Source organism: Ictidomys tridecemlineatus, chromosome 3, assembly GCF_052094955.1.
Source record: "Ictidomys tridecemlineatus isolate mIctTri1 chromosome 3, mIctTri1.hap1, whole genome shotgun sequence".
NCBI classification, from domain to species: Eukaryota; Metazoa; Chordata; class Mammalia; order Rodentia; family Sciuridae; genus Ictidomys; species Ictidomys tridecemlineatus.
In genome coordinates, this window is record NC_135479.1 from 19551940 (window position 1) to 19576143 (window position 24204).

Sequence of the window (24204 nt, forward strand, 5' to 3'; positions counted from 1 at the left end):
CTTGTCTGCCTTTTATAGGGTATTTTTTTTTTTGGGGGGGGTGATACATTCAAATTATATTATGGCATGAGTACAGACCAATTTCAACAAATATTTATTGACTGCTTACCACATGCCAGGCAATATCTCAATGAACAAAATTAACAAAACTTATATTATAGTATTGCAGATACTAATAATAAACAAGACACATGATCAATAAGTGAGAGTGTATGTATTCCTCTGTTTCCCATTGCTATAACAAAATACTCAAGGCTGAGTACTTAAGAAACAAAAGAAGTTTGTTTAGCTCACAGTTTTGGAAGTTTAAGGTGTGGTATCAACATCAACTTGGCTCTGGTGAGGGTCTCATGGTAGATGGCAGTACATGTGGTCAAACAGGAAGTTAGAGTACAAGGAGGTGTCAGGTTCACTCTTAATTTTTTTTCATGAGAACTAACCAGGGTCCACTGTGAACTGCCTTAATTCCTTCTGAAGTCAGCATCCGCAATGACCTAATCACCTTGTACTAGGCTCTACCTCTTAAAGGTTCTGCACCTCCTCTCAACATTACCACACGGAGAACCAAGACTCCAAAGGATCAACTCTTGGAGCACAAATCATATCCAGATCATAGCAGTATGTGAAAAAAAGATAAGTGCTGAGAGGAAAACAAAAGAAAATTTAGAAGGGAAGAAAAAGAGTGTTAAAAATGTAGGGGGTAGGAATAGGGGAGAATGAGATTAGTCGGGGTTGAAATTTTAAATAAGGTGGTTATGAAAAGCTTCACTAAGAAGCTGAGAATTGAGCAAGGTTGGTAGAAATAAGGGCCTTAGGCCATCAGGGGCTAAGGCCCCAAGCCTGGAATGTGCTTGACCAGCTTCATGGGACCTGGAGCAGGGATTGTACCGAGGGTAGGAGGAAATGAGCTAAGAGAGCTCAGGGTCCTTCCAGCCTCTGAAAGGAGTAAAGCTTTTAACTGGAGTGAAATCCCTGCCAGGGACTGCTGTCATTTTAAAGCAATTCCCATGGTCATTTTGTTGAGAGGAGACTGTTGGAGGCATGGGAGGAGGCAGAGTCTGTCAGGAGGCTAATGCTGTATGTAATCCAGGAGCAAGAAGATGGCAGCTCAGAGCCAGGAAAAGAAGTAGAGGCTTCTGGACACAGTTGAAGGTAGAGCCATCAGGACTTCCTGCTGGGCCCCATGTGGGAATGAGGGGAGAGAGGAGTGAAGATTGTGCTCGCTGGGGGACTGGAACAAGGTCCTGGGGGCCCTTGTTCCACTCTCCATTGCTGTGGTAGCATCAGAATTCTTGGAAAGGTGCCAGGGCCGCAGGGGGGCACCTGGGGAGCTCAGAGCAGCTGTCTATTCTGGTGCTTCTGGGCTGGTGTCAGCTCTGGATGTTGAAAGTGTAGCTCAGCCTTTCCATACTCCTTTCTTTTGGAGAATGAACCTAAAGGTAGGCTTGAATCTTAAAAGATTTAAAAATAAACAAATTAAAAAATAGGTATTTCCTGGGCATGGTTTGTGTCTGTAGACCCAGCTACTTGAGAGGCTGAGATAGGAAGATTACTTGAACCCAAGACTTTGAAACTAGCCTGGGCCACATAACAAGTCACCATTTCAAAAATAATAATTAATTAATTAATTGTAAAAAAAAAAAAATCCAGCAGCTAGACAGCAGAAGGTTGATTTTTAGGAGACTGCCAAGTTTCCTTGGAAACAAATGTTTGTCATAAAGAGAAACATTTGTGGGGCTGAGGAAATAGCTCAGTTGGTAAAGTACTCGCCTCGCATGCACAAGGCCCTGGATTCAATCCCCAGCACCACAAAAAAAAAAAAAAAAAAAAAAAAATTAGTAAAAATGAGCTGGGTGAGGCAACACAGGCCCATAATCCCAGCCACTTGGGAGACGGAAGCAGGAAGTCCAAATTGGAGGCTCCCACTAGACTTAGTGAGACCCTGTTGCAAAATAAAAATTAAAGGGGCTGGGGATGTAGCACTCTTGGGTTTGATCCCCCACCACAAAGCACTGTAACTCAAAAAAAAAAAAAAAAAAAAAAGAAAAGAAAACTTTGGACACCACAGGTTTTATCCTGTTATTTTGACTGTAAGAGTGTTTTGATTCAGATGACATTTTCTCATAAATATATACTTTTAAAATCAGATTTATACCAACATAACAAAACGAAACACAAAGCATAGTGGCCCAACTGACTCAAATTTTTTCACATTTTTTATTAACCTTTAGAGAAATCTCTGATGTATCTGATAAAATATTTGAAGTTCAGTAGTTCTTTAAGTTTTATGTTGATTTCTTTTTGATACACTGATTACTTTTATTGTTGTTGTTGTTTTCAATGGCTCTTTTATTTTATTTATTTATTTATATGCAGTGTTGTGAATCTAACCCACAAGCCAGGCAAGTGCTCTACCACTGAGCCCCAGCCCCAGGCCCCACTCATTTCAAATATAGTTATTGATAAGTGATTGCTTGAAATGATTTTTTGTTTTCATCTTTACACTTTTCAATAGCTTCCAACATTTATGAGGGAAAGTCATATTTGTAATTCCTTTGTGTGACACTTTTCTTTCTTTTTTTATTTTTTTTGATATCAGGAATTGAACCCAGGGGCGCTTAACCCCTGAGTCACATCTGCAATCCCTTTTATTTTTTATTTTGATTCAGAGTCTCACTAAGCTGATTAGCGCCTCGATAAATTGCTGAGGCTGGCTTTGAACTTGCAATCCTCCTGCCTCAGCCTCTTGAGTCACTGGGATTATAGGCGTGCACCACCATGCCCAGCTCTGTGTGATATTTTTCTAATCAGAAAAATAGGAATTGCAGTTTTTAGAATTAAATTGAAATGCTATGTCAGAAAGACCTTAATCTTCCCAAACCTCAACTTAGCAAAACAATAGCAAAAATAAAAACAAAACAGTTTCCTAGAACTTTCTCAGTTATGATTTATGCCAAAATAGGTCTTTTTTTTCATTATCTTTTTATTTATTTATTTATTTTTTTATTGTTGGTTGTTCAAAACATTACATAGTTCTTGCTATATCATATTTCACACTTTGATTCAAGTGGGTTATGAACTCCCATTCTTACCCTGTATACAGATTGCAGAATCACATCAGTTACACTTCCATTAATTTACATATTGCCATACTAGTGTCTGTTGTATTCTGTTGTATTCTGCTGTCTTTTTCTTAGAAGAATGCCTGACTCTCAGGAGGCTGTCTTGGATAATACACATGAGAACCCTGCTGACTTCTGATGTGTGTGTGTATGTGTGTGTGTGTGTGTGTGTGTGTGTGTGTGTGTGTGTGATGGGAACTGTGTTTCCTGCTGTTTATAGCAAGACAGGTAGCCAAGTTAGGGGACCAGGCCATCAGGATATAGATGTAGTTCAGTGGTAGAGCACCACTGGGTAAAACACACACACACACACACACACACACACACACACACACACACAGTGTGAAAGACCTCAAAACAAAAAAGTTAATTATATATTTTATTTATTTATTTTGAACTCAGGGGCACTCAACCACTGAATCACATCCCTAGTCCTATTTTGTATTTTATTTAGAGACAGGTTGTCACTGAGTTGCTTAGTTCTTTGCTTTTGCTGAGGCTGGCTTGCAAATCTCCTGCCTCAACCTCCTGAGCTGCTGGGATTACAGGCATGTGCCACACTGCACCTGGCATACATGATATATTAAAAAAGGTAAATATTAGGGGCTGGGGATGTGGCTCAAGTGGTAGCGCGCTCGCCTGGCATGCGTGCGGCCCGGGTTCGATCCTCAGCACCACATACCAACAAAGATGTTGTGTCCGCCGATAACTAAAAAATAAAAATATTAAAAATTCTCTCTCTCTCTCTCTCTCTCTCTCTCTCTCTCTCTCTCTCTCTCTCTCTCTCTCTCCTCTCTCACTCTCTCTTAAAGAAAAAAAAAAAAGGTAAATATTAGCATGTGCAAGGTCCTGTGTTTGATTCTCAGCACTGAAATGAAGATAAATAAACCACAACATGTTAATTTTAATCATTGGAAGAGTAATTAATGTAAATCAAATCATTCTAGAAAAAGCAAAAATTGTACCAAGAACAGGAAATGGATTAAGTCTAGTGGTTGCAAACAATAAATAAGAAAAAACAAGTGTTTGTGGGGTGTCCCATAGTTGATCAGCTCCAGAGTTTTCCAAGATGAAGAATTATTCAGATGTCTTAAAGGGAAAAGATAAAAATCTCCATAGTTTTCTGTTAATCATAATGAGATATAATAAAACACAAACATTTTAATAATTGCTAATATGGGATTTTGCTAATATGGGATTTTGCTAATCAAGACTTGTAAGATGTAGTATTTTGATAAGAGACACCAGGTTCCAAGTAATCAATTTAAAAAATCTTATTGATATATTAAGTCAAGCTTAAATAGAAAATCAGAATTCCAGTTAATGCAACCAGGGGGCTCGGGTTGTAGCTTAGTGGTAGAGTGCTTGCCTTGCATGCATGAGGCCCTGGGTTCAATCCTCAACACCACATTAAAAATAAATAAATAAATAAACAAACAAATAAAAATAGAGATATTGTGTCCATCTACAACTAAAAAAGAAAAAAAAAAGTGTTTGTTAAAAAAAAAAAAAAAAAAGAGGCCAGGTCTATGGCTCAGTGGTAGAGCACTCATCTCGCATCTGTGGGGCTCTGGGTTCAATCCTCAGCACCAAATAAATAAAATAAAGGTATTAAAAAATGTGATTCCAATAGTTAAAAAAAGAAAGAAAGAAAGCACAACCAGGACCATGTTCTGATCCAAAATGATGTGGTTAATCCTGCATATGATGCATAAACCAAACTTTAGTTGTCGTGAGATATTATCCTTTTTTTTTCTCATGGTTCCAAAAATTACTATAATTCTCTGAAAGTATAGAAATAAAGTTGCTGTAAATCTAAGAGAGTGTCAAAAAACAAAACAAAACAACAACAACAACAAAACCCTAGAAAGGGAACCCAGAAAAAAATACATGCCATGAAGATGAGAATTGATATATATGGAATTGACATTTTTATTATTACTTAAGTATAACTGTACAATAATGAGTTTTATCATCCCATTGGTGTTTGTGTGTGATGTTTAAAACCTCATAAAGGCACCTGAGGCAATGTGGGACTTGATAGTTAAGCCACCAGTAGGATGCGTGACCACCCAAAGAAAAAGAAAAGAAAAAGCCCTACTGCTGCAACATGCAACTAAGTCATTCAGGGTCACCCCAGGTAAAATTTGGCTTGGCACGAAATAACCACACTGAGACAGAGAAAATACCTTTTTCTTGGGATTCTTCAGCGATGGTCCCACTGCTCCAGCTCCCACAAGGGAGGCAGAAAAAGAAAAAAAGAGAGAGAGAGGGAGGGAAGATGTTCTGAAGCTCCTTTTTATTGAGGGGAAGACACTTGAGAAAGTGCCACCCCAATGAGAGGGGTCAGGTTCCGGGGGCGGGGTGAGTCTAGTTTGGTGATGTCTTGTGGTCAGCAGATTGACTGACATTTGTGTGGGGATCTTAGGCAGAGTCAGCTCAAACAGAGAGGCAACAGAAGTCCAGTCCACTCGTGTACTCATAGTTCACACACACACAGCCCATGGCTGGCTCGCCACACCCTACACTAAAAATTTATGAGGTTGAAGCAGGATTTGGTTCATACTATCTCTCTTACTCTAGAACACCTGGGAGCCCACTTGTATCTTGAAAAACAGCAAGGAGACCTCATGAATCCACAATGATCATCTGCTCAGAGTGTTTCCCATCTGACTACTGGTAGACATTTCTGGAAAGAAGGCAATATTTCTATATAAGTCTTCCCTATCCTCTTGAGGTTTCAGCCTTTTTTCTAATTTTGAATTGGGAGTGTTTGAGAATATCTTTTATTGAATCATTTGTGAAACTCTAAGCTCCTTGAATCTATCATCTGTTAGCTGGTTTTCCAAGTGTGGGGTAAACAGCTGTATGTTGCTCATTTAATATTGAACAAAATGTCCTGAGGTCTTCTTGTATGTGAGGCCTGGGCTACACACAGAGTTAAGAATGAAGCTGAGCAGAGGAGACATAGAGCTACCCTCGTGGTAGAGCCAAGTGGGGAGGTGGGCATGACTCAAATAATCACAAGCCGACTCTTGACAGAGAGGAAAGTAAAAGGGGAGCTCTGGTGAACTCAGCAAGGAGATCTTGATGGAGCCGAGGGTGCACAGGCTTCCTTGAGAAAGTAACATCAAATGTGGAGGAATGAGCTATGTGAAGAAGGGGAAGAGAGCTCTGAGAAGAGGGAGGTGCAAAAGCCCAAAGGGGGCTGGAGTGTGGAACGTTGGAGGAAAAGAGGATCTTGGCTTTGGTATATGGAATGAGGTGATGGTGATGATGTAGACAAGGTTCAGGTGGAGAAGACTTTTGGAGGCCATATGAAGCTTTTTCTGGTAAGAGCTTTTTTTGAAATATGATCACAAAATCCATCCATTTAAAATGTATAATGCATTGGTTTTTAGCATATTCACATATTGTACAATCACCATAATCAACTGGGGAAAGGACAGGCTTTCCTTACATTGCCCAGGCCAGCCTAGAACTTGCAATGCTCCTGTTTCAGTTTCCCAAGTAGCTGGGATTACAGGGAGTTACCACCATCCCTGGCCAGAACTTTAGAAGAGAACGTGTATAAGGGTCTTGATTTAACATCTGAGCAGCCATCTTAAATGTTAACCACTATCTTATGAGGTAAGTTTTGCTTTCCTGTACTTCCTCTTACCTGAACTCCCTCTACCCCGATTAGTGACCTACCCCAGGGTCCCATAACCCTAAGCCAATCCCTGAAGGACGTAACCCCTTTGCTCTGGAAAGCCCCATGGTGCCATTGACCTAAGCCAATCTCATGCTATTCCCCACCTGCCTAGCTCTGACACAAGCACCTCTGGGCCTATCCCATAGCACCACAGCTACAATTCCAAACCCTTGCCCCACAAAATCTGAACCCCTGAACATCTCTGGGCCTCTCTCCTCTCTATAGAGATGGCCTTTATTTGTCAGCTTTGACAAATAAACTTTCGTGTGGATCTCTGCTTGGTCTCCATCCTTCATTTCTCATTCACCCATCTCTTGCTTTCTCACTTTCCTTTCAACCTGAAAGCAGACACTCAAGTGCATCCTTTACATATGGTCAAGTCATTTTCTTTTCTTTTCTGTAGTACTGGGGACTGAACCCAGGGGTGCTCTACCACCAAGCAACATCCCCAGCCCTTTTTCTTTTTTTCATTTTGAGACAGGGTCTTGCTATGCTGCTATACTGACCTTAAACTTGTGATTGTCTTGCCTCAGCCTCCTGAATAGCTGAGAGTACAGATACAGCCACCATACCCAGGTGTGAGTTAATTTTTTTTTAACACCAAGGAGACTAACATCTGAAAGCATTTATGATTCTTAGAAGTCACCTACAGATTGTGGATAACCTGAGTCTCAAGGGCACAGAAATAGTTTTTTTTTCTCTCTCTCTGTTGGTGACATCACCCCAAAGACAGAAATGCAGAAAAAAAAATGGTATTTTAAAAATTAATTTCCATCTCTCCACCCTCCTTAACAAGTTGCATGATCACTTGTAGGCTTTTGTTTTATTTTTTTACAGTACTTGGGATAGAATATAGTGCCTCTCAAATGCTAGGCAATTGCTCTACGTCATATCCCAGCCCCACTTTCAGGCTTAAAGTTCTACCTGAATTAGTTCAGCCTCAGAGCTCCTCAGCAGACATTACAGTCAAATTAGTCTGAAAGAACACATGTCTGGCTACAAAAACAGTGCTTTTCCATCTTTTTGATTTGTTTTGTTTTGAAAGTATTGTGACTCCCTCTGCTGAAGATTATGGAAGAAAAGATGAAGTTTAATCTTATTTTACATCGTGGGAAACCTGGTTAAACATTGGAAATGCTCAAATGTACCACAGATCTGCTTAGAGAACATTCTGGCAGTGGGTAACAAGAGCTATGAAACTTTTTAAACCTTTGGCCTAGTAATAGCAATTTTGGGATTATACCCCAAGGAAATAGTAACCCAAAAGGGAAAAAAATGTAATTTGTGCAAGGATGTTCTTGTGCTATTTATAAGAGTGAAGAATTGGAAATAATCCAAATGCCAAATAAGGGAATGGCTCCGCACATTATGGTATAGTGACATAAGGAAACACCAGGAAACAGTTCTCAGCGACAAGAATGTAGCCTCTGTTGGCTCTAGTAGATCTGATTGTTTTAAGTAGAAAAAAGAAAAGGAAAGTTTACAACTATGCAAAATGTGTGTTGTGCAAAAAAGTTTGGGAGTGAATCTTGAGGAAGGGACACTGTCATTTAGAGTGGGGTTTAGAAATCTTTTCTGTAATGCTGCTTATCTGTTGCAGTACCTTTTTGTCAGACCACCTTGAGCCTAAAAAACTATTTGAGTACCCTAAAGGCAGCAATGCAGAGAAAATGGTATTTTAAAAACAGTAGTTAGCAGTTGTAATATGAATCAGGCAATGGGTATTATTTTGCAGTAAATAGTCTTTATAGTATTGCCCAAGGTACAGGAAAATATAAATCCTAGAATAAAAATTCTTTGCCCTAGAATTTAGTATCAGGGGCTGGAGATGTGGCTCAAGAGGTAGCGTGCTCGTCTGGCATGCGTGCGGGCCCGGGTTCGATCCTCAGCACCACATACCAACAAAGATGTTGTGTCCGCCGAGAACTAAAAAATAAATATTAAAAATTCTCTCTCTCTCTCTCTCTCTCTCTCTCTCTCTTTCTTTCTTTTTCCTGTGTGTTTGGGGGATTGAACTCATGAATGCATCACTGAGCTACATACCTAGCCCTTTTAAAATTTTTATTTTGGGACAGGATCTTGCTAAGAGGTCTAGACCAGCCTGGAACTTTCGATCCTCCTGTCTCACCCTCCTAAGTAGTTGGGATTACAGGTGTGCACCATGGCACTGGGGTTCACACTTCTTCTTTTTGGAGGGGGGCACCAAGGATTGAACTCAGGGGCACTCAACTACTGAGCCACATCCCTAGCCCTTTTTTTTGTGTTTTATTTACATACAGGTTCTCACTGAGTTGCTTAGCACCTTGCTGTTGCTGAGGCTGGCTTTAAACTCCATATCCTCCTGCCTTAGCCTCCCGTGCTTCTGGGATTACAGGCATGAGCCACTGTACCCTGCTTACACTTCTTTTTTTATTTTAAACTAAGAACTCAGTGGTTCATAGCAGGAAGCTGACAGTCTAACCGAGAAGATTTGTGGCAATCTTCAAGGGCATATGGAGTATTTTTAAAATAATATATCTTAGGTATCTGAGTCAATATTTAACAACTAGAAAGCAAAGTCAAGTTCACTGGAATGAACTATTAGTTTACACATTGCTTAAAATCCACTGTTCTAGAGAATTCTTACCTAAACAATGGCCTGTGATTTTTTTTTCCTTTCTCAACTTCAACGTAGATGCTAAACACAATTAAATTAGAGTCTTTTAATTAGTAACTAATAGAAAATAAAACAGAAATTTGTACCAGCAGTAGTATGAGACCCCAATGAATTCCATATTGGGCTGGGGGTGTAGCTCAGTGGTAAAGTGCTTGCCTAGCATGCAGAGTGCCTGGGTTCGATCCCCAACACCACACACACACACACACAAAAACAAAACAAAACAAAACAAAGCAAAACAAAACAAACAAACAAAAAAAACCCAAACCCAGTCATATATATTTCATTTCTTCTGTCCTCTCTGAAAAAGTCAAATCCAAGGTCTGTGGAATTAAATTAAATACCAGTGTTATTGTATCTTGGAGAGGGGTTAGGTTCTTCGTCTCATGAATTTGAAGAATAAAATTCACAGACCCAAGGGTGAGAGCAGAATAGCAAGATTTATTAGAGTAATAGAAAGTAGAGCTCCTGGGCTGGGGATGTGGCTCAAGCGGTAGTGCGCTCGCCTGGAGTGCGTGCGGCCTGGGTTCGATCCTCAGCACCACATACCAACAAAGATGTTGTGTCCACCAGAACTAAAAAATAAATATTAAAATTTATCTCTCTCTCTCTCTCTCTCTCTCTCTCTCTCTCTCTCTCTCTCTTTAAAAAAAAAGAAAGAAAGTAGAGCTCCTAAAGAGGGAAGGGTCCCAAGAGAGCTGCTATTGTTTAGGGGTTTAATATAGATTTATAGGTTTATGGAGGTCAGTTCTCTGCCCAATCCTGGGTAAAGCATTCAGTGTCCACAAGCTATCATTCAGGCTTTAGCCCAATCAAAATATCGATCAAGTATATGATACTTCCATGGTAGGTAGCATCTCATGCATGCAGCATCTTTTGTGGTATTTATCAGACACTCCTATATAAGAATTCTTTCTATATAGCCTCCTAGTTTTACTTACTTTTGGGAGGACTGACACAAGTGTACGTCTCAAGCTACATTAAAAAACCATTGCCTTTTTCTTTTTCTATTCTTTCTTTTCTTTCCTTCCTTCCTTCCTTCCTTCCTTCCTTCCTTCCTTCCTTCCTTCCTTCCTTCCTTCCTTCCTTTCGCTCCCTCCCTCCCTCCCTCCCTCTCTCTCTCTCTCTCTCTCTCTCTCTCTCTCTCTCTCTCTTTCTTTCTTTCCGTGTTTTATTTGGAGATAGGGTCTCACTGAGTTGCTGAATGCCTCACTAATTCCTGAGGCTGGCTTTGAACTTGTGATCCTCCTGCCTCAGCCTCCCGAGCTGATGGGAGTCATTGCCTTTTTAAAATGCCCCTGAAAGTCAGCATTATAGTTGATAGTTTATTGTCAAGTAATTTTGTAAAAAACTAAAAGGCAACAGTTATAAAGTTGGATGAGGACTTAGTTCATATGATAGCTTTGAACCAAGAGACAGTGTTTATAATAGCACTAAGGTATATTTGATATTAGCCTCTATGACGACTATTAATTTATTAGCTCCTCACATATGAAATCCTTTATAAATTTTGTTTTCTTCCATAGCTCTCTTAAAAATCCTAAATAACTTTTATAATTCACCCAAACTTTTCCTTAGTTTTGCATTATAGCCCTTGTTTATTTTGAGATCACAGTAATCTTCATAACAATAATCTATTTTTTGAACATAACTTTAAATGTGCTTAATTCTGGCCTACTTTGGCACCATCCTAACATGGAATAAGGTGAGAAGGAGAGCCTTAACTCAGATGCGGTATCAGAAATAGACTTATTATCTGTTAATGCATTTCATTTATATAACAATGAAACATTTATGTAGCTAAAGCAAATAGATGTAAGCCAAGTTTTTAATTGGCAGTGTGGCCCTTTAATGTCAGATACAATGTATTAAAGAGAGCCTTCACTGGTTACCATGCCTATATCAAACCTCCTAAGTTTTTATTTTTTAAGCTTTACACAACACACAGACAAAGCTCAGACAAACATATTTAGTTTTCACTTGTATCTATAAGTCCAGCCACATAAATTTAGGGTGTAAACTATATTGTAATATCCTAAAATAAAAGTTGTTTGTTTAACCAGAGCTATAAAACAATCATTTTAAAAAGCTTTAAAATAGGTATGAGCCCTAATTAATAAAACCTAGTAGACATAAGAAGTTATCTTGATAAATAAGATCAGGTCAATGTTTTAAGAAAATCTTGTCATTTTTTAAGCATAGAGAATTAGACTTTGTTTTATATCAGTACATTAAAAGTTGGCCTTAGAAGACTCCTTAAATAACTTCAAATGGTTGGGCGCAGTGGTGCATGCCTGTAATCCCAGCAGATCAGGAGGCTGGGGCAGGATTGCAAGTTCAAAGCCAGCCTCAGCAATTTAGCGAGGCCCTAAGCAATTTAATGAGACCCTGTCTCAAAATAAAAAATAAAAAGGTCTGGGGATGTGGCTCAGTGGTTAAGCTCCCTTGATTCAATCCATAATTCCAAAATAAATAAATAAATAAATAAATAAATAAATAAATAAAAAATAAAAATAAAAAGCAAGGTCTGCAGTTGTGGCTCCTCTAAGCACCTGCCTACCATGCCTGAGGCACTGGGTTTGATCCTCAGAACCACAAAAAATAAAGATATTGTGTCCACTTATAACTAAAAAATAAATATTAAAAAATAAAAAGCAAAAAATTTCTACATTGCTGCATGCAGTAATTTCATTGTACATTTTTTTTTTTTTTTTTTTTGGTACCAGTGGTTGAACTCAGGGACCTTGACCACTGAGCCACATCCCCAGCCCTATTTTGTATTTTATTTAGAGACAGGGTCTCTCTGAATTGCTAAATTGTTGAGGCTGGCTTTAAACTTGTGATTCTCCTGTCTCAGTCTCCAGAGCTGCTGGGATTACAGGCATGTGCCACTGCACCTGGCTCACTGTACATTCTTGACTACAATGCAATCTTCAAATCCTTGCTAGGAGCTTGACATATATCACCACGATTTCTCCAGAAAGTCAGCTTGTCATACCTTTGTGCAGTTCCTTATGAACTGATGATAAAACTTCTTAGTTAATTCATTGATCACAAAGCTGTACACAAACACACAGACTTTCCATGTCTAACCAACTATTCAAAATTCTTGAAATCTCAAGCAGAGCTTCCTTGTAAAGTCTGTTTTTGTTCGTTAACCTTCTGCCATGAGATGGTGTAGCAAGTTTTTTTTTTTTTTAAATCAAAACTACTTTGTTGTTGTTCCTTATTTGTAGAACAACACACGTAAGAAGTTTAACCCTCACCCATTTTGTTTTTAGTGAATACCCAGACACAAAGCTATCTTAAACTGACTTCATGTACTAACAATTTTTTAAAACATATTTAATAAACCCCAAAATACATAGTCTCATAGAATTGAAGAAGCCAAAACTACTGGAGTTTGTATTTATCAGTTAATGTTTCAGTATTTTAACTTTGTAAATTAAACAGATGTCTCTTTTAACAAACATATTTATGAAGATTAATCCCATTTATGTTAAATCTAATTTATTCATTCTAGTTGTTAACATTATGTCCCCCATGAAAACCAAGTTATCAGACAAGTCTAGTTAACACTTTAAGTTAGTTATTCCTGCCAAAGAAAAATCCTTAAAAGCAATGGGTGTTGTACTTTAAGCATTTTATAGATACTAATGTTTTCTTTTTTTTTTTTTTTTAAAGAGAGAGTGAGAGAGGAGAGAGATAGAGAGAGAGAATTTTTAATATTTATTTTTAGTTCTTGGCGGACACAACATCTTTGTTGGTATGTGGTGCTGAGGATCGAACCCGGGCCGCACACATGCCAGGCGAGCACGCTACCGCTTGAGCCACATCCCCAGCCCCCTAATGTTTTCTTTCTTTCTTTTTTTTTCTGGTACTTGGGATTGAACTCAGGGGCACTCAACCACTGATCCACATCCCCAGCCCTATTTTGTATTTTATTTAGAAACAGAGCCTGACTGAGTTGCCTAGTGCCTCACTTTTGCTGAGGCTGGCTTTGAACTTGCAATCTTCCTGCCTCAGCCTCCCATGCCACTTGGACTACAGGTGTGCACTACTGTGCCCGGTACTAACATTTTCTTGATTGGCTGGACACTTAGAAAAACATGTAAGTCAGTAATTTTATTTTAGAATTTTTAATATTCATTTTTTAGTTTTCGGCAGACACAACATCTTTGTTGGTATGTGGTGATGAGGATCGAACCCGGGCCGCACGCATACCAGGTGAGCGCGCTACCGCTTGAGCCACATTCCCAGCCCAGTCAGTAATTTTAAAGACATCTCTTATTTTTTAACCAATCTAAGTCACGTGACCTGAAAGACATTTGGATCCATTTAAAAAAAACTATGAGTGTTCTTTTATCTATATGCCAATTTTGGTGCCATATACATGATTTATAGACACAAGTACATAACATACAATACACAGGTGTGCACATATATAAATAAAAATTGACAGGAAACAAAGATTTTATAGCCCTCTGCCAGGTATTAGATTCCCACAGTTAGAAGGTAAAAGTTACAGATGTTTAATTATACAGACTGTTAGATTTAACCCTTTAGAAACTAAAAGAGAGTGTGTGTCATAGATCTTGCAGTATGACTCAGATATAAGGCAGGCCTATTGGCCATGTTAGAAGCAGAGTCTGTTATCCATGGTGGATGCTGAAATCAAAGGTTCAGGTGGTCACTTGTCCTCCATGGGGGCAGATCCACCACCACCATCACCACTATTTATTTATCCTGCTTAGTACTCTTCAAAGGAGAAGATCTCTTTCCTTTTCCAGTGTATTTGGTGTTAATTCCTGAACAACTGGCCTCTGAATAAAAATAGCAGAAAGAAAAACAGAGGGCTAGAAACTTCGGTTAGACAAAACCAGACTACTTGGTACAGAACCAAAGGTAAATTAATCAGAAAACCTTGAGTTTAGAATAAGACAAAGACTTTGGGAAAAAAAATGACACAGATGAAATTACTATATTAAAGGAGCACATGCAACATGTTTATTAGACAGAGAGCACTTTTGAATCGATTGGCATCAACTCAGATATTTAAAGAATTTAGAAGCCTGTGGGGTCTTTTTTTTAAAAAATATTTTTAGTTGTAGATGGACACAATACCTTTATTTTATTTTATTTCATTTTTAATATTTATTTTTTAATTTTTCGGTGGACACAACATCTCTGTTTTATTTTTATGAGGTGCTGAGGATCGAACCCAGAACCTCTCGTATCCTAGAAAAGTGCTGAGCCACAACCCCAGTTTGCCTGTGAAGTCTTCAGAAAAAAAAAAAATTAAAGATTTTTTTTTTTTTTTTTGTAGTTGCAGATGGACAGAATGCCTTTATTTGCTTATTTTTATGTGGTGCTGAGGATCGAACCCAGTGCCTTACACATGCCAGGCAAGTGTACTACTGCTGAGCTACAGCCCCAGGCCTTCTCTTTTTTTTTAAGTATTTTTTTTAGTTGTTGATGTACCTTTATATTTTAGTTATTTTATATGTGGTGCTGAGGATCGAACCCAGTGCCTCACACATGCTAGGCAAGCTCTCTGCCACAGATCTACAACCCCAGCCCAGAAAAAAATTTAAGAAAAAGAAAACTTGTACCTACAGGATCTTTTATTTTTTTTTTCTTTTTTAAAATGCATATCTGGAGAGTAGAGAAAGCCATTTAAGGAGGAAATTATTGAAAAAGCAGAATCCCAGAGTGCAAGAAAAGAGAAAACAGTCTTTTATGTCTCACAGTAGCCTTGACTTAAAAGTGACACTTTTTCCTTCTCTGGTCTCAAGCTGATTTGGGCACTTGTGTCTGTAGCTTACATTTTAGATGGGCATCAAACAGGCAGCTCAGGAGCAAAGACAGCTGCCATTTTGAGCATGAGAAGCCAAAAGCTTTTACATAGAGCAATTTTGACAACTTTTTCCTTTTGTAAAGTCAGTCTAGCTTTCAAATGGTTTTAAGGTTTCTGTTTTCCTTCAGAGGCCTTTTTAAAAAAATTCCTCAGCTGGTAATCAGTCCAGGCTTGGGGGCAGAAAATTATCAGGCCTTTTTTTTTTTTTTTTTAATGGCAAGGATCAAATCTAACCCAATTTTTTAAAATGTAGGCTAGTGGCACATTTTATTTTTGAGGCTGAGGCTCCCACCTCACTGGAAGATGAATGAAAAAGTATAGATCATGGGCATCTGCATCAAGAAAACTGTCTCTTTGGCTAAGGGAGTCTCCCTGATTTGGGGGCTTCTAAGGGTCAGCAGTTCTGGCCCCTCCTCCCATGTTACCTACTGGATTCAAGTGCTGCCTTACCAGTGTGGTCATGACCTATGACAAGACTCCAACATGCTAGAGACTGGTGGAGGACTGGACTTGATGGGTCTTACCAGTCCTCTCCCCTGCTGCTCCCTTGTCTCAATTATGATTAGGGTATCCCCTGTATTCTTTCCTCTTTCATGGGTGACTATGAAAAAGGTGCAAGCCTCCAGATTTACCCACCCATACCCATATGACTTATAAACCTGGGAGACCATGAAACCCTTAGATGCATTTCTTATTGCTTGTAATAAATTCTGGTCTGTCTGTGCTGAGCCTATCATTAGTTAAAAATTTTGGTCAGGGGAGGGAAACTGGGCCTCAGATTGGAGGATACTAACTTCTTGATAACTATTTAATTTAAAGGGGGAGGCATGTGTACCATTGACAGGGGATAAAAAGAAGTGGAAGTTTGGGGATTTTTCAGATTTTTCCTTAGTTGGGGCTTCTTCCATTAAGGTAGCAATCATAGCTGAACTTAATTTACTTTGTTGGCATGATTTGGGTTTTTCTCTTAGGGCAAAGAAGGCTTGCACATAGGGAACCTCAGGCCATTTTCCTTCCCTTTTTTTCAATACGGGCTAAGCTGCAGAATGGTATTTAAATATATGCTTCCCTTTGATGGTCATGATTCTCCTTCAGAGAGTTTGTATTGAGGTCATGATTGGCTGCAGAAGAAAATGAGGCACTTTTTTTTGAGCATCTGTGGGTCAAACTTGTCCCAGTTTTTCAATATGCAGGCTAGTGGTGAAGCTAGCTAGCATTACTGTTGAGATCAAAGCTCCCATCTATATAAGAGAAAACAGAACTCAGGTGTCCACACCAGAGAAAATGCCCACTCTCATAGGGACATCTCCCTAATGAGCTTCTGATGGTCAGCAATTTCACCTCTCTAACTCCCATGTCCTGCTGGATTTATTGCTGCTTTATCAGCAAAGATGCATAGGTCTTTGTTTGCCAGGAGATCCAGTATTAGTGTCCTTTAATGGAATCCCCTGCCACTATTACATTTCCAAATGCAGTGCCCAATGATAAAAAGATGGCCTGCAGTAAAATGTATTCCTCTGCTTTGTATGTCTATGTAACTAGTGAGCCTAGCCAGTAAGAATTCTCCTTCTATTAAGCAAGGTCTGAGAAGTCTGCGCAAGGCCAGAGTCATTAATGGTCCTATGAGTGTGAGGACCCAAAAGGAATGCCCCAAAGCAGCAGCATGCCTTTGCTGCCCACCGAGGGAATCCTACAACACAAGCTGATTGTAGATTCCTGGTGGGCAGCAAAGGCATGCTGCTGCTTTGGGGCATTCCTTTGGGGTCCTCACACTCATAGGACCAGTTTCATCCAAGATTCATTAAGTGAGTTACCTTCCACCACCGGGCCAAGTTAACCAGAAACAGAAAGATAGTGTCAGAAGAGAGAAAAAGAAAAATTGTACCCCTGAGGGCTTTTGGGGGTCAGACTCAGTGCATGAGACCTTCATGAAGCAGTGGGGATTTACCCTGGTCAGCTGCCTTCGGTTGTCTCAAGCCTTCCTTTGTCCCATGCACCAACTTTCTTCCACAGAAAAGAAACTGAAGCAAGTCAGGACCAACATCCTCAATACCTGGGTGAAGCGGGGTTGGCCCTGCCTATCCAGCAAGTCAGTCATCTGAGTCTTGTAAACTGGCAGCTGTCCTATTCTCCCTTATTGGCTGACAGATTACCATTTTGTTTGTTTCTGACAGTCAGGGCTGAACATTTTAATGGAGCTTAGGGCTCTTAAAAAAGCCATTGGTCCATTTTACTTACCCTTCCATAGATTCCAGATGAGCCCCTAAATATGTAGCACAGAACATGGGGTTTGGTGAGAGCAAAGTAACAGAATTTATTAGAGTAATAGAAAGAAGGCTGGGGATGTGGCTCAAGTGGTAGCGTGCTGGCCTGGCATGCGTGCGACCCGGGTTCGATTCCCAGCCCACATACAAACAAAGATGTTGCGTCCGCCGAATACTAAAAAATAAATATCAAAAATAAATAAAAAGAAAGAAAGCAGAGTTCCCAAAGAGGGAAGGGTCCCGAGAGTGGTACTAAAGAGCAGTTATTGTCTAGGGCTTTATATAGATCTATAGGCTTAAGGTAGATGACATCCTGCCCAATCAGTGTCCAGGAGCATATTCATGCAGCCTTTAGCCCAATCAAAATATCGATGGGGGGAGGAGCTGGGGTTTGGCTCAGTGGCAGAGTGCTTGTCTGGCATGTGTAAGGCACTGGGTTTGATTCTCAGCACCACATAAAAAATAAATAAATAAAATAAAGTTATTATGCTCATGTACATCTAAAACACTAAAAATAAAAATTAAAACAATATCAATTGGGCATTATCCTCCTTTGGAGAGGCATGGACCCCAGTCATGTAAGTCTTGATATAAAATTAGCCTTTTTGTTTTTTAGCAAATATCCACAGGTGCTGTTTGTGCTCTACTGCTCAGGAAGTTTCCCTCCCAGGGGCCCATCTCTCTATCCTCTCAGCCTTATCTCTTCCTCCTGATGTGATTATGCACAGCTTCTCTTAACTAAGTTCTTTGTTTATGTAAGAATATGTTTTGTTTTATTTACTTTTCTCCCTGGTGATTTAACAATGTTCAGGACATCCAGAGCCTTTGAAGGGAGCGAATTTGTCCACTAATCGCTTACAATAGGTGGCTCTTTTCCAGTCCCTGTCCATCTCACCCTAACCCTTTGGCTAAAACTTTGAATCTGTCTACACATTTTATCTTACATTTAATGATGTTTATATCTTTGGCTTACTGGTAACACATTTCAGCATCAGGAACTCCACAATAAGATGGTTTTACTTACATGATTCCAGATGTGGTGACATCTGTTGCTTTAATAAGTAGATCTGGGGCTAAAAATGTGGCTCAGTGGTAGAATGCTTGCCTAATGTTCATGAGACCCTGGGTTCCATCTCTAATACAACAAAACAAAAACAAAAACAAAAAACAAACAAAAAAACAAGTAGACCTAGTTAGAGGGAAAGACCTTGTAATTCAGAGCAATAAAATTCCCACTTAAGACAGACGTGGAAGAGAGTTTTCAGTACTATACTGTGTAAGGAAATGTTGAAACCTAAATCCTACCCATGGGATATAAACTTGGCAACATTTCAGTTTTCATTGAAAAGCTACATGAAGAAAGAACAATAAACTGATAATTTGAGGGCGAAAAAAAAATAGTTGAGTTGAGCCATTCTACACCTTGAAGAGGAATAAACTCACCAGTTTGATGGGGTCATTAGGTTGGGGGTGGAGTCATTTGTTCTTTGTAAGGAAGCATATCTTCTAGCTGGGCAGGTGGAAATGAGAAAGGGCCTAATTCTGAAGATGAGTTTAGTGTCCTGCTGAGAAAGCTTGGAGAGTCAGATCAAAGACTGGGGCTGAGCATGGACTTTTCCTGAGCCCACTCTGATACCTGTCAGGAGTCAGGACCCCCATGTGTCTCCTGAACCAAGGCCTTTGGGAGGCTTTGGTAGAAGGATATCCATAGTGGTTTTCTAAGTCTGCAGGAAGACACGATGCCATGTTACTTCATGGCAGTCACTGGGTGGGATAAAATGGACTGGTAAGGAAGACCATGGCAATTTAGAGTCAAATAAAGACTAGATAGATCTACACCACTTGGGTTATTATTATTATTATTATTATTATTTTGTGGTACTGGGGATTGAACCCAGGGCCTTGTGCATGCAAGGCAAGCACTCTACCAACTGAGCTATGTCTCCAGCCCCCACTTGGGTTATTAAATCAATTAAGTTGGGGCTGGGGTTGTGGCTTAGCAGTAGAGCGCTCGCTTCACATGTGCGCGACCCTGGGTTCGATCCTCAGCACCACATAAAAATAAATAAGTGAAATAAAGGTATTGTGTCCAACTACAACTAAAAAATAATTTAAAAAAAAATAAATTAAGTCCATCACATCTCTCCAAGGCTCATTTAACTCCATGACCAGGGTGAATCCATTTGGGACTTGTTGCAGTGTTGCCAACTGACTGGGGCTGAAGATCAGAGGGAAAGATGGAAATGAAAAGATGAAATTCACACCATCAAAACCCATGTCGGTCAAGTCCAAAATCAGTTCACAACAGAGGGGAAGGAATTTGGGTTTTGTTCTCTTTGTCTCTGAAGATAAAGGAGTGCAGATAGTAAAGGATTGGAATCTTCAATTTTATGATGAAGCAGAATGAGATGAGTTCTACCTGTTCTCAAACGCAGGAATTGAGTGGAGATAACCTGAAGTCAATGCCTGTGGGACAGAAGGAGAAAGGAAGAAAGTGAAAAAACAGCATGAAGGAAAGTACTGAAAATTTGTTGACTGAAAAACTAGCCCTCATGCTTAAAAACCAACAAGAACACACACACACACACAAAAAAAAAATCAAAGCAAAAAGTACCATAAAAACACCAAACTGATCCTGGCACTATGGCGCACACCTGTAATCCCAGCGGTTTGGGAGGCTGAGACAGGAGAATCACAAGTTCAAAGCTAACCTCAGCAACTGAGAGGTGCTAAGCAACTCAATGAGACCCTGTCTCTAAATACAAAATATGGCTGGGGATGTGGCTCAGTGGTTGAGCATCCCTGAGTTCAATTTCTGGTACCAAAAGAAGAAGAAAGAAAGAAAAAAGAAAAAGAAAAAGAAAGAAAGAAAGAAAGAAAGAAAGAAAGAAAGAAAGAAAAAGAAAGAAAGAAAGAAAGAAAGAAAGAAAGAAAGAAAGAAAGAAAGAAAGAAAGGAAGGAAGGAAGGAAGGAAGGAAGGAAGGAAGGAAGGAAGGAAGGAAGGAAGAAAGAAAGAAACCAACCACCGAGCTGGGGGCTGGGGTTGTGGCTCAGTGGTAGAGCACTTGCCTAGCATGTGTGAGGCACTGGGTTCAATTCTCAGCACTATTTATAAATAAGTGAATAAAATAAAGGTCCATCAATGTTATGTTAAAAAACAAAACAAAACAAACAAACAAACAAACAAACAAAAAAACATCAATCTGGCTGGGTGTGGTGGTACATGCCTATAATCCCAGCTAGTCAGGAGGCTGAGGCAGGAGGATCATGAGTTCAAAGCCAGCCTCAGCAACTTACTGAGGACCTAAGCAACTCATTGAGACCCTGTCTCTAAGAAAATATTTAAAAAGGGCTGGGGATATAGCTTGGTGGTTGAGTACCCCTGGGTTCAATCACTGGTACCAAACAAACAACGACAAACAAAACAAAACAGAAAAACCCACCAAGCTGTTCCCTGTTTATTTGGTTATATATCTGTCTTGGGAAGGCTTGTGAAAGCAAAAGAAGAGAGGAACACATAACTTAATTAGGAGAAGGCCACCTTGCACACAGATATTTTAGCTGTGGCCTGGTTTTGTTTCAAATAAACTGGCTCTACTGTTGAAATATGTCCTTTACTTCTGTTGCAACAGCTACATGTTGACATAGAAGCCTAAATATATTCAGGAGACTGGCAGAGAGGAGATTGCTCTGCTAAGAATCGGGAGACCTGGGGACAAGTTATATTTGCAACTTAGGTCAGACATATGCATCTCTCTTGGTCTTAATTTCTCTAACTATTAAAAGAAAAAAAATTTCCCCAATAGAATCGATAGCAATTTTTTTGAATAAATATCAATTCAGGAAAAATACAACATTTATAGACTGTTTTCCTTCTATTGAGAAACAGTAACTCCTAACATCTTTTTAATCTTTCATTCTGAAACTAGATGCAGGGCTTCTGGTTGCCCATTGTTGGACTAGACTATTGTTAGTTTTCCCTATAAATGAATTAGGCTTTTGATTTTCTGATAGAAGTAACTTTTGTTGACTGTTCCTCATATGATTTCTGGTTATTATTTTCTTAGAAATATCACCAGAAGTCTATCTGGTGGATCTTGCATTCTTGGTCTCCTGGAAAAGTCTTACCTACAAATGATACAGTCCTGTTTTATTTACACACATAAGGCTTAAAGGCATCTGTCCTAGTTCAGCAATTGCTACCAAACAAAATCAATAAATATTAATAATTCAGCAGCTAAAGTAATGGTTTTCAGAAATCAAGTCAGCAACTTTTGACAGGTTACAAACAACCAGTCAATTGACTAGGGCTGGAACTTAAAATATCCAGACATGTCCTCAAATGAAACGCCCTTGGAACACATATTGGAACAAGAAAGCCATTGCCAATGAAAGTAGGAGGAGCTCACAAATGTTTCATCATATAAAATCTGATTACTTGATTAATCTTGCTTTAAAATTCTTCCAAAGAAAAGAAGTAGACAAAGTTATGTTACAGGGAGTGATTGTAAAAAATTACCAGAGATGGAAAAACCAAAAACACTGTAAAACTTTTCCTTACTAATTCTTTGGGAAAACAGTCTAGGTGACTATAATGGATAGAGGGTTTCTTTATGGAGCAGCAAAAAAAAAAAAGTTCTAAAACTGACTCATGATGATGGTTGAATAACTATGAATGTACTAAAAACCACTGCACACTTCATTTATTTCTTTGGTCCTGGGGTTTGAACCCATGGGGTGCTTTACTACTGAGTCATATCCTCAGCCTTTTTTATTTTTTATTTTGAGACAGGACCTAATTAAACTGCTTAGGGCTTCACTAACTTGCTGAGGCTAGCTTTGAACTTGTGATCCTCCTGCCTCAGCCTCCTGAGGTGCTGGGATTATAGGCATGTGCCACCATTCCCCACTAGCCACTGCACACTTTAATAAATGTTGAGTGTTTTGTGTGCTGTGTGAATTGTACACCAATACAAATATTGTAAAAAAATTTAAAGCTTTTATAATTTTACTGGAAAAAAAAAAAAGCCCTAAGATTTTGGTCTATCTGTGGTATGACAGTTGACTGAGGTAGCCGAAGTTGTACTTTCCTTTTTTCTTTTCTTTTTTTGCAGTGCTGGGGATTGAATCCAAGGCCTTGCCCATAAACCCTCTATCACTGGATTACACTTTGTTTTTTTTTTTTTTTTTTTTGCAGTGTCAGGGATAGAACTCAGAGTCTCACACAGGGAAGGCAAACACTCTACCACTGAACCATATCCCTAATCCCTTTCCCTGTACTATCTTAATAGGTCTGTTTCCTAGGTCTATAATACAAGTGCAAGCTGGGTGTGGTGGTGCATGCCTGTAATCCTAGCAGTTTGGGAGGCTGAAGCAGGAGGATCAAGTTCAAAGCTTGCCTTAGCAACTAAGGGAGGCCTTGTCTCAAAACAAAAAATAAAAAGGGCTAGGGATGTGACTCAGTGGTTAAGCACTCCTGGGATGAATTCCTTGTCCCCAAAATAAAAAAGTTAAAATAAAAAAAATAGACACACTGTGTGTTTGTGTGTGTGTGTAATCCCCAAAGCCTATCACCTAAAAATGGATACAATGTTAGAACATTTTATCAAATTATGCTCTAACATGAACTTTAAAATTGTCATTGGTTACTTAAACCTGCTTCCAGTCTGAGCATTCCACAGATATATATATATATATATATATATATATATATACATATATATATATATTTTTTTTTTAAGTTGTAGTTGGACACAATACCTTTATTTCTATGTGGTGCTGAGGATCGAAACCAGAGCCTCATACATGATAGGTGAGAGCTGTATGGCTTAGCCACAATCCCAGCCCTCACAAGCTATTTCTAAAGCAGTCACAGGTTTATGCAGAGTAGATCAGTGATCAATATGTTCTAATAAGTTGACTATGTTACAAATTGATCATGTGTTAACACTCTGCTCAGCTCCATGTATCATAAATTCTCAATTCTCTATGTGTGTCCACTTATAGATTTTTCTGGTCCTAAAGAAAGATAACCAACCCATGTTTGTGGAGTCTCTGATCTAAACCATATTCCACAGTGTGTCTATTTTCCATTCTTATATATAGATCTCTATAAAAAATTCTTTGTGATAATTATATCTTCTCATTCTATCTTAATTCTAGAAATAGTAAGTTACTTATCATGTGACCCAGATAGTCAGAACTTTATTTTTAAACTCTTTTTAAAAAGAATCTATTTATTTTTTATTTATTTGTTTTTTATGTGGTGCTGAGAAACCCAGCACTCAAACCCAGTGCCTTACCCTGCTAGGCAAGTGGTCTGCCACTGAGCTACAACCCCAGCCCTTTAGTTTTAAACCCTTGGAAGAAAACACAGCTAAATTTGCTTTGGACACTGCTGTTGAACACTAAGTAATGATTTAACTAATAGTTGCTTTATGAAATTACCATTTTAGAATTTGTTCTAATTAGTTATACATGACAGCAGAATGCACTTTGATACATTATACATAAATGGAGTATAACTTTTCATTCTTCTTGTTGTTCATGATATAGAATCACACCATTTGTGTAGTTATATGTGCACATAGGGTATCAATGTCAAATTTATT

The 24204-nt window shown here is 39.0% G+C and overlaps 1 long non-coding RNA gene across 2 annotated transcripts; it reads right to left on the reverse strand.

Moving 5' to 3' along the window:
• Positions 1-13595: 13595 nt before the first annotated feature.
• LOC144375611 (uncharacterized) lies at positions 13596-20006 on the reverse strand. Of its 2 annotated transcripts, none has more exons than XR_013435627.1 (2): positions 18618-20006; positions 13596-14295 (listed from the first exon to the last, which is right to left on the reverse strand). It is a non-coding gene; the product is annotated as an uncharacterized LOC144375611 (long non-coding RNA). The 2 variants fall into 2 exon arrangements; XR_013435626.1 differs by lacking the exon at positions 13596-14295 and adding an exon at positions 17619-17768.
• Positions 20007-24204: the final 4198 nt, after the last annotated feature.